Genomic DNA, 11,076 nt, shown 5'->3' on the forward strand with positions numbered 1-11,076 from the left:
GGAGGCACCTCAGGCAGGTGAGAGACTTGGCCTCTTTGAGCCTTAGTTTCCTCCCTCAAAATATAGAAGTTATAATAATACCTGCCCTGAAAGGTTGCTGTAAGGGGTAGACTAATGACCCATGTCTGCCAAGTAGGGGACATGGAGTAGCGGGCCGCAGATGGTGGTCAAGAAGTGAGCTTGGTGCAGGGAACCAATTTCTCCCTCTCCCCAACTACCTAAGACCCCTGTAGAGGTGTTACCCTAAGCCCTCCAAGGATGGCAGCTCTGCCCTCCTGTTTCCCTTGGACATGCACCTCCTGCAGGTGGAAAAGACTCAGCTGACTGATCAGACCCTGGGGCCCTCAGCGCAGCCACCTCTCAGCTGAGCTCTGAAAAGCAGAGGCTTCCTGTTTTCTGGGCCCCCACGTGGCTGCACATGGCTTACCTTCCAGGCTGATGGGGCTGCCGCAAAGAGGAGGCTGTGTTTGGATACAGAAAGTCAGTTCAATTGGATGAGATAATGAAGAGGGATATTTTGTACAATTCTAAGCCACATGTTCCAATTCAGCTTGACTCAGAACACAGCTGCAGGTGGTTCCCAAATCAATCCCTCCATTAGCTCAGAGCCCATCCTGAGGGTAATGGGATTGAGGCCCTAAGACCTCAGCCACTTAGAGACAGAAATCTGGGCCTCGTCAGGCTTTAGATCACGAAGCCCTGGGTTTGGATATGGCCTGCAGGGAGTTGAATGAGATGGTCCAAGGAGCAAAATGCAGGAAAGGAGGTTAGAAGCAGCAGCCAGGGAGGCCACAGGTCTCTGGCATCGCGGGGCCTCTGAGGCTATAGCAAGGTCACTTCAAGGAGACTGAGGCCTCGCCCTGGTGACGCTTTCCCCAGAGGTGGTGAAGCATCACGATGCATGACCTGGGTGAGAGCAGGCTCTCTTTGGGATGGAGGTGGAAACTAGGCAGGAATCGCCTAAGAGCTACAAAGACCCGTGTATAAGGAGCGAGTAGGGCACTCCAGCAGTGTGCCAAGAGGGAAGGGCCATGCAGGGCAAGCACAGGGTTAGAGGAGAAGGTCACATATTTGAGGAAGGATGTTTTGACTAGCAGCAGAGACTGCAGTGGACTTAAATGCTGTCCAGAAGGAGCCAGTAGAGAGAGGAAGATGCAGCAGAGAGAAGGAGGGTGGAGCAGGGCTCTTGAGAGGGAAATGGCATGGAGGGACCCCCACTTCCATCACAAGAGGATGGTGAGGTGCCAGGGTGGGGACCCAGGCAGGGGTAGACAGCTTTAGCGGCACAAAGCTGAGGTCATTGCCATCTGATAGCTTCCTTTTCCCCTAGAGTTGGGGAGATAAAATGCTGAGCTGAGGCGAAGACAGGCGGAGAGAACAATTGAGGAAAGTTTTCCCATGGACTGTGGGTCATCAGAGCAAATGACTGTGAGGACAGGCAGCTGGCGGCTGGGGTGGAGGGCTGGGTTGATGTTAGAGAGGATGCGTCTAGAGGGCCCCACTTGTGCAGTCAGGTGCCTTTACTCAGCTGCTGCCTGGGTGCAGGGATGCAGGTGGGTTGCTGGCCTGCAGGTGGGGGTGGAAGCTGAGTGAAAGAGGAAAGGCAGGAGAAGATGCAGACCCCGTGAGCGGATTCCTGTAGGTGTTAGGACACAGGGTCTTCCCAGGAACCACCTGGGGGCTGAGAGTCTGGACAACCTGGGCACAAGGAGTGCGAACAGCGGTTTCAAGGTGGCGCAGTTCCCAGTGAGGCAGCAGGGCCCAGGGAGAGGCGGTGCAAGACATCCAGGGTCTCGGAGGGCAGGAGCTGCACGTGAGCTCCACAGGGACACCAGAGTCATGCCAGATAAGGGCACAGGTTGGGAAGAAACACCCTCACTGATGTGCAAAACCCACCATGAGTGAGGGAATGCAGGCAGCAAGATGGTGGGTGCTGGCAACAGGAAATTCAGAGCAGCGTGTGGCAAAGAAAGGTCCTAAACACCCACGTAGGCCCCAGAAGATGCAGACCTCACCCCAACACTGCTGCTGGAGCCGAATAAGAGAGCTGTGGGCTGGGATGTTGGCAGGGGACAGAGCCCCCAGGTTCATTGCGCTGGTCAGGCAAGAGCCTGCCGCTTCACAGGCTGGTGACTCCCTGGGATGCCATGGTGCTGGGCACCTCCTGGCATACAGGGTACCCTAGGCAGATATCAGAACTCTCTCTTCTGAGCCCTCGGGAGGGTGTCTCCGTAGAGTCAATTGCCATGGGAAGTGGTATGTCCTGCGGACTTTTTCACATGCAGATACCCAGGCCCAGCTTCCGGTGGGCACCTAAACGCTCTGAGAACTTTCCTCCCACTTTTGTAAGTTTGGGATGGGCTTTCCTGAAGCTGTGTCCAAAATAGGGAACAATCGTTTGCATAGATTTGCAGGTGGCTGGAAGATTTCTTCCCTTTGTCGGTCACCCAAGGGGAGGGTATGACTATGTCCATGGACACCCATGGACAGCCACAGGCCCCAGCAGTCAAAGACCGGGGTTCATGGACAGACCCTCTCTGCAAACCAGGAACAGTGATTCCGGGCATGTCTGCCTCACAGGACTGTGATAAGCGAATGTGCTTTATGTATATATTTCATTTGGCAAATACGCACTGAGGGCCAGGGGGGCTGGAGATACAGAGACAGGCAAGAGAAGGCCTCTGCCACCAGAGGGTGAGAGTTAACGGGGGGACGGGCGGGCAGCCAGACAGCGGCAACTCCCATGAAAAAAAGGGGCTTGTGAATAATGACTGCAGCTGGCTCCCTTTCACACGCCGGCAACGTGGGCTGAGTGCTTTACCTCCATTAAGCTCATTTAATCCTGCAACAATCCTGCCAAGAGCCATTGGTCTCTCGAGAGGGGAATTTAAAGAGGAAACTGAGCCTCACTCAAGGAGGTTAAGTGACTTGCCAAGAAGTTAGGGATGTAGCCAGAACTTAAATTGCGAGGGCTGGGGCTCCTGAGTCCTGGGTAAAGATTGCAAGTGCGCCATACTCCCCAGGGGTGTGGAGACAGAGGACGGTGTTGCTCCAGAGCAAAGCACTTTGGGGATGAGTGCCCATGGCTGGCTCACGGCGACAGAGCTGGCCCAGCCCGACGGCCAGGTTTGTTCATTCGGACCTGGGCCAAGAGCGCCTGGTGACGGTGGCCACCAGAGGGCGCAACGGACCCACCTTCCACCGGATTCAACATGGGGTTTGGTCGGGAACCAGACACGAATTGAAAACCTCAAGGGAAAAGCCACACACCCACGTGTAAGGCAGAAACTTAAAAGAACTTGATCTTAGATAGTAACAAGGACAACACATTCCAGATGAGGAGATTATATCTCTGTCATCCAGCTAAGAAAATAGATTGAGAAGAAGTCTGTGTCCAGTTGGAAAATGTCAAAGCCCCAAGCAAGGGTGAGTGTCTGACCAGCGGGCCACAGCTTCAAAGGGCCACCCCACTGGCTCCTGCCTGTCCAGACCTCCACACCTTGGCGTTTCTACCTGGCCTCCCTCTCCCACCCCTTCTCCTTGACTCTCCAGTGATTTCTTAGCTGTGTGACCAATGGGGAAAACCTGACTTCTTTGAACCTCGGTTTCTTAATTTATAAATGGGTATAAGGTGACGTAGTGTATATTAAGGAAAGACAGCAGGCAGCCTTTTCTGAGTCCTTTCTGTGTGCCAGGCATTTCACACACATTTTCTCCTTTAATTCTCACAACAGCCCCCATGAATGACACGGGGGTGGTGTCCGCATGGAAAATCTGAGGCACAGAGACTGTTAGTTACGTGCCCGTAGCCACAGTTCATAACTGATCAACCAGGATTAAAAACCAGGTCTGAGTCTGTCTCAGCTGGGACAGAAGAGGCTGCTGCTACAATATTGACAAACCCCCAATCCAACGACCTAAGATGGAACAACAAAGGTTTCTTTGTTGCCGGGTCAAAGTCTGATGGAAGTTGCAGTATCCTACATGAGCCCTGCATGTGGAGGCTCAGGCTACCCAGCTGTTTTCATCTTGGGACAACGCCAGCTTCGACTTCAGCATGTGCCCTTCAAGGTCACTGCACAAGGGAAGAAGGACATAAAGGTGGCTTGTTGGCTCCTAACTCTCCACATGGAATCGATACTCGTCGCTTTCATTCCGGCTCTGGAGCCCAAACCAGCTACGTTGTCCAATCAAAGCTGCAAGAAAACTGGAAGGTGCCTCGGAGCCTCTGGAACAGTGGAGGGGCACTAACCAGCTCCCCTCATGCCTCTCCTTGATATCACAGGCCTGGCCATGGAGCCAGCTGGTGAGACGCTCCTGACGCTGCCCTTGTCAGTGCTGAGTGAACGCAGGCCGAGTGCTCCATTCTGCAGGCTCAGTGGAATGGACAGGCCAGGGCAGACCCTCAGCAGGGACTCCAGGGGACAGGAGCGCTGCAGGCTCAGTGGGATGGACAGGCCAGGGCAGAACCGCGACAGAGACTCCAGGGGACAGGAGCGCTGGGATCAAGGCTGTTCACCCCAGTCTCAATCCCTGCCTCCTGCTGTCTGAAAGGCTGGTGTGCTGGAGAGGAGCTGGGTGTGCTCCTGGCCTCTGGCTCCTTCTGCAAAAGCCTGTTCCCACTGCAGGCCGTGATGGCTGGGCTGCTGTCTCATGGGAAAGTGAGCTCTGTCCTCAGAGCCGCACAGGCGAAGGCTGGAGAGCTGCTTTTTGGAGATGCTATGCAGCAACTTGGGCATCAGAGAAGAGACAGTGGAAAGAGAGCGGGTTCTGCTAATGAATCCAGGCCATTTGCTATCTTGCAGACAGGTGGCTGCTTCCCTACCTACACTGGCTTCTGGTGCCTCTGTTTCCAAATCTGTACATTGGAGGGCTTGGAAAAAATCAATGTGTTTTACAATGTTTTGCCTAATTGCTCACTTCCCAGGATAGTTACGAAGTTCGCTGAGGGTAGAATGGTGTTCTTTTTTCCCTTCTGAATGTCCAGCACCTAACACAATGCCAGGCACGTAGTAGGCCTGCAGATGAAAATCCTGTTGATTGACTAGTAGGCCTTTTAGAGTTTATTCTATTTGAATAGAAGGAGACCTAACATTTGCTGGGTGGGTCCCATGTTTCAGCCCATTCTCGGTGTTTGCATGAGCTCACCCATCTGCTTCTCACATGACCCTGGGGACAGGGAGCCTCACTGACATGCATGTTTTACAGGAGAGAAAACAAGTGCTCTGAGAGGTGGACCACCTCGCCCAGGGTGCATGGCTGAGCAGCCGTCACCCCGAATGCGAACCCGGCAGTCATGCTCAAAGCTTGCGTTCCAAACCGTTCCCTTGCAGCATCCCTGAAATGGCCATTACACATGCCTTCAAGATACCTGATGCTGTGTTAGCCCCAGCAGAGATCCAGCTTCTGGAGAGGAAACATGCCTGAAATGATATGAGCCCTGGCTAGTGATGATTTGCACTCCATCCCCCTCAAGGCCGTCGGGACGGAGACTTTCAGCTTTGCTCCAGAGGCCCTTCAGTGGTGGCCTCTGTCACCAAGGAGCCAGCTCTGTCCAGGGAATATCAGGAGATGCCAGAAGATTCTTTTGGCCAAGAGAACTGAGCAGCCCCAGGTGGGAGTGTAGCAGGCGGCAGTGCGAGTGCTCATGCAGCTCAGAGAAGAGAGTGTGGTCACAACAAGCTGGGTGCTGAGGGTACAATAGGAGTTTACCAAAGAGAGAAAAAGGGGAGAGGCTAGGTGCCCTCTGTTGACTTCCAGGACATGCCTGTGTCCTTGTTTGCCGTTTTCTTCTCTGATTCCTTCTCAAGCACTTTGCAGGTCCCCCGCCCTCAACAACTGCCTTCGACTAGCTGCACTCCCCAAGGCTCCATCCTTGTCCTACTTCTACAAACCACAGTCACACCACACTCATCCTGGCCATGGGTGCCACAGCTCCCCACTTTCCTCTTTCCTTACTCGAGTCCCCACATCCATAATCTTCTAAATAGCTTCCCTTGGGTGTCTGAAAGCGCTCAACAACCACAGGCCCACACCACCATCCTCGTTTTCCCCTCTCCCTTGCTCCTGCTCCATGGGTGTCTGTTTCAGGCACATTGGCCTCTCTGGTATGCCAGGCAGAGGCCAGCTCACCATCCTGGATGCTCCCTCTCTCTCCTCCCCCACGGCTGTCCCATCGCCAAACTCTGTCCATTCTGCTTCTGTAATCTCCATTGCTCAAACCCAGTCTTCTCCCCAACCCCCTCCCCTCAGCTCTAGCTTAGGTTTTTATCTTCCAATGAGATGATATCAAGAACCTACTAACTACAGATTCCCTTTCCTGCTACTTATCTTACCACCTTCCAATCCATTCTCTACACAGTGTACAAACGAATCTATCTAAAATCCAAATCTGATTGTACCTGTCAGCTATTTGCCATGGTAATGCTGCATAACAAACTATGAGACTACTTACCTGAGAAGGCTCTGCTCCAGGTTTTAGCTCACTTCCACTTACCTTCAGCCTGCAAGAGCATCCAGGTCTTGTCCACTCATCACTCTTGGTCCAGAACATCTGCAGAAGGCAGGAGCACAGGGAGACAAGTCCCACTGCTAAAGCACATTTAAGCCTTTATGTTATGTCCTCTAAAATCAGATGAGCTGAAGAAAATCACATGAGGTGAAATATTAAAGATGACCACAACTTCTCTGGCATTCCTCTCAAGAGTGCTCCTGCAGATTCCCTTGAATCTGCACAAGCTCCTTGGACTCCTTCAACTAATGGCAGAGAACCCTATGCCAGTTATGGGTTCAGGCCTTAAGAATCTGGAAGCTTCCAACTTCTATTTCTGGGGACACTTACACTTGGGACCTGGCCATGACAGTGCAAGGAAACTCCAGCAGCCCCACAGAGAGAACCATATGGACAGGAATCAAGGCCAATACCAACTCACCAACCATGTGAGAGTGCCATGTTGGAAGAGTATTCTCCAGTTCCCGTTGAGCTGCTCCAACTGCTATCATGTGGAACAGAGATGACTCATGCCCACCAAGACCTATCCTAATTGCAAGTTTGTGAGCTGGGTAAATTGGTTTTTTGTTTTGGTTTAGTTTGTTCTTTTTTTGAGCCACTAAGATTTGGAGTAGTTTGTTACATAGCAATGGATAACTAGAAAAGATAGCTAAGCCCAATGTCAATGATGAGGAAAGACTCTCTTTGCACTAGGAAGCCATGGCAAGGGTATAGCTGTACCCCATGACAAGGGAGTGAAACACTGGGGCCACTCATTTAATTTACTGCAGTGACTATGTTGTTCATACGCTCAAACTTTCACTGGCTTCCCCACGAAGATAAAGACCAAGACTTGCCCACTCTTGGTGGGAATGTAAATTAGGACAGCCATTACGGAAAACAGTAAGACAGTTCCCCAAAAAATCAAAAATAGAACTACCATATGATCCAGAAATACCACTACTGAGTATATATCCAAAAGAAATGAAACCAGAATCTCAAAGAGATATCTGCATTTCCATTTTTATTTCAGCGCTATTCACAGTAGCCAAGAAATGGAATTAACCTAAGTGTCCATTGATGGGTGAATGTGCAGAGAAAATGTGGTATATATTCACGGTGGAATACTCGTCAGCCTTGAAAAAGAAGGAAATCCTGTAATTTATGGCAATATGGATAAACATAGAGGATATTATGGTAAGTGAAACACGCCAGGCACAGAAAAACAAATACCACATGATCTCACTCACATGTAGAATCTAAAAAAGTTGAATTCATAGAAGCAAAGAGTAGAATGGTTATCAGAAACTAGGGGTGAGGTTGACTAGGGGTGTTGGTCAAAACATACAAAATTTCTGTTGAATAGAAGGAACATGTTTACAAGATCTATTGTACAATATGCTGACTATAGTTAATAACATAGTATTGTATTGTTGAAAATTGCTAAGAGAATTAGTTTTTCTCACCAACAAAGATTTTCTCACCACACACAAAAAGATATGAGGTAATGCATATGTTAACTATACACTATATATGTTTATATATTTATATATAAATATGATAAAAGTATATATATATTTATGTAGAAATATAATAAAAGTATATATAATATGCATATGATTTTCTCAAGGTACACAAAAACATGTTTAAAAGATAATGGACTTCTCAATATCAATTTCATTCCTCAAATATTTATTGAGTGTATACTAGGTTCTATTTGAGGGTTGGCAATATGGCAGTGAATAAAACAGACAAAAATTCTTCCCTCTTGAAGCTTACATTTCAGTGGGATTTATCTGTCTTCAGTACATTCAATAAAGGACAGTGACATGGTGGCAGATATAAAGGCTTTGCAGCAGATCACTTGTTAGTCCTGTTATCTTTTCTTATACTTCATATTCTTAGCTACAAAATAAGGAAACTTATTCAAGGGGTATTTAAAGGGTCAATTACAAGCAATGTGTGTATACTTAGTAGGTATGCAAGAATTTACTTATCTTGATAGACATTACTTTCTTATCTAATACTGAGGAAAAAGTAAAAACCAAGCTCCAAAGAGAGCCAGGAGCTGGTTCCAGCCAACGTTCTTCCTCACCACATCCACAGGCCCCATCAGCGACACAACAGTCCCTGAGACCCATGTTGCGCTTCACTTCTGGGACTCAGTGTCTGCTATCAGTATTTCTTAAAGTGCTCTTCTCATTCTCACTGGTTTGCCCAACCTTCTGATCCGAGCTTCAGTGTCATTTCCTCCAGGAAGTCTTCCCTGATTTCCTTCTAAAGAATCCCAAGAGACCTTCTAAAGGATCCCAAGCTTTCTTATCACATGGTTGGAGTCATCTCTGTATTCATCCATCTCTAACCTTAGCCTGGGGCCCCTGAAGACCCGAATCCAGTTTGTATGCGGTGTGATGTCCTCAGAACTTGGCACATGCTTGGACCAGAAGGGACACTTGAGCAACAGTTGTTGTAAATATCTAGTGAGCACTTGCTCCACCAAGCACTGAGCTGGGTGCTTCCGGGAGCCACCTCTAGTCTCCATAGCAACTAAGAGCATTGTTCGCCTCATCCTACAATGAGGCCATGATAGAGCAAGGCTACAGATGCCAGGGTTCCGGCACTGCACGTGGAGAAGGAAGTGTGCCGAGACATCCCCAGACCCTCCCCATCTCAGTCCAGGTCAGACTCCATCATTGCTCAGTTGCTTAAGCCACAGGGACTCGCCTTGAATCCACCTTCTCTCCCCAACTCCCAACCTTCAATCCATCCCTATAATCTATGAGACCATCCTCCACAAGAGGTCATGTGGTTTTTGCTCACTGTTCCAGCCCATTGCAATCTTCTGTCTTACCTGTCCTGTGCCGGTGCGTGAGGTTCTTGGTACCTTGCCTTGGTGCATAGTAGGCTCTCGGTGGATATCTGTTCCTTCCCTTTGATGATGGAAATAGGAACTCAGAGGGTTGCTGTGAGGATGAAGTGAAGAATGGCCGGTGCTAGGTTCATAGCGAGCATTGAATGTGGTGGTGGTGGAGGTGGCAGTGGCAGCAGTGATATTATTCATGAGATGAAAAATGAAAACAAGACTCAGAAGGCTCAATAACTGCCCAAATTCACAGAGCCAGTGTGTGGGAGGGCTGTGAGCAAGACCACATCTGCTGGATCTCAAAGCCCAGGTGTCTTCCAGTGGCATAGAGGAACTCTGGCAGAAGCAGAGGATGGAGGTATAGCTGGCGTCTTCTCTTTCTCTCTGGAGCCCACATGTGACCAGACATGGCAATCCATGGTAGTGGGATGCCACAGAGGTTGGCAAGCATTTCATTCCCTCAACAGAAGAGGCAGAGGAGGAAATAGGCTGCATGATTCCTGAGCTGGGCCTGGTGGGGGGTGGGGCAAGGGCAGCAGTATTCGGGTGATCTCAACTCCGGCCTGTGTGAATGGGCTGGATGGACAAGAGCCCATTGGCTTGAGGACAGTGGACAGGAGGCTAGAGTCAGTTAAGAAGGGGACTTGCTTGTTGCAACCACCAACTACCTCCCTGCACATGAGTGCCTCCGTCTTGGCTGCAACATTTGCAGGAGATAACCGTTGGTTTGGCCCTTACATGAGGATTCAGATGCCCCACAAGAATGTGGGGATAGCTACCACAGCTATTCATTCCACCCAAGTTCGTTGGTCTCAGCACTGTGACAGCTGTTGGAGGCTCTTACTACCCTGATAAAATCCTTGCATTCTCCCAATGGAGATGGCCAAACCAGCCACCAAAAGACAGTGTGATAAGTGACCAAGGAAGAGTACAGAGCCTGAGCTTGCCTAGAGAAGTCATGGAGGACTTCCAGGAGGAAGAGGCCATTAGGCTGAGACATGAGAGATAAGAGTTAGCCAAGCACGGAAGAGGGAAGAGAGTGTGCCAGGCAGAGGGAAGAGCACTGCGAAGTCCCAGCGCCGAGAGTAGGGCACAATCACAAGGCAGATGATGTTCATTCCAGTTCACATTCTCCAGACAGTTAGACTCATATTGGGATTAAGGGAGGAGGCGTGCATCTCCCCAAATGGCCTGGAGATCCCACAGAACCAGGACCACCCTGGATCCCCAGAGGTGAGGGGAGAGCCTGGTTCAGGCGCATAATGTGTGTGAGGAATGGAACTGGTTTGGACTAAATGAATTTGTAATAGAAAAGCCTGGCCAGGCCTGGTTTCTCACGCCTGTAATCCCAGCACTTTGGGAGGCTGAGACAAGTGGATCATTTGAGGTCAGGAGATCGAGATCAGCCTGGCCAACATGGTGAAACCCTGTCTCTACTAAAAATACAAAAATTAGCTGGGCATGGTGGCACATGCCTGGAATCCCAGCGACTTGGGAGGCTGAGGCAGGAAAACCACTTGAAATCAGGAGGTGGAGGTTGTGGTGAGCTGAGATCATCCCATTGCACTCCAGTCTGGGTGACAGAGTGAGACCCTGTCTCAAAAAAAAAAACAGAAGGAAGGAAAGAAGGGACGGAGGGAGGGACAGAAGGAAGGAAGGAAGGAAGGAAGGAAGGAAGGAAGGAAGGAAGGAAGGAAGAAGGGAAGGAAGAAGGGAAGGAAGG

General features: G+C 50.0%; 1 long non-coding RNA gene across 2 annotated transcripts in view; it reads left to right on the forward strand.

The window, feature by feature from the left end:
• The first annotated feature begins 9,039 nt into the window (after window positions 1-9,039).
• LOC108531601 (uncharacterized) overlaps window positions 9,040-11,076 on the forward strand; it is a 47,821-nt gene continuing 45,784 nt past the window's right edge. For both annotated transcript variants that reach the window (XR_001886220.1, XR_001886221.1), the window contains exon 1: window positions 9,040-9,169. This is a non-coding gene — a long non-coding RNA (uncharacterized LOC108531601). The remainder of the gene's footprint in view (window positions 9,170-11,076) is intronic.

This window comes from Rhinopithecus bieti, unplaced genomic scaffold, assembly GCF_001698545.2.
Source record: "Rhinopithecus bieti isolate Rb0 unplaced genomic scaffold, ASM169854v2 scaffold_7212, whole genome shotgun sequence".
In the NCBI taxonomy this organism is placed as follows: Eukaryota; Metazoa; Chordata; class Mammalia; order Primates; family Cercopithecidae; genus Rhinopithecus; species Rhinopithecus bieti.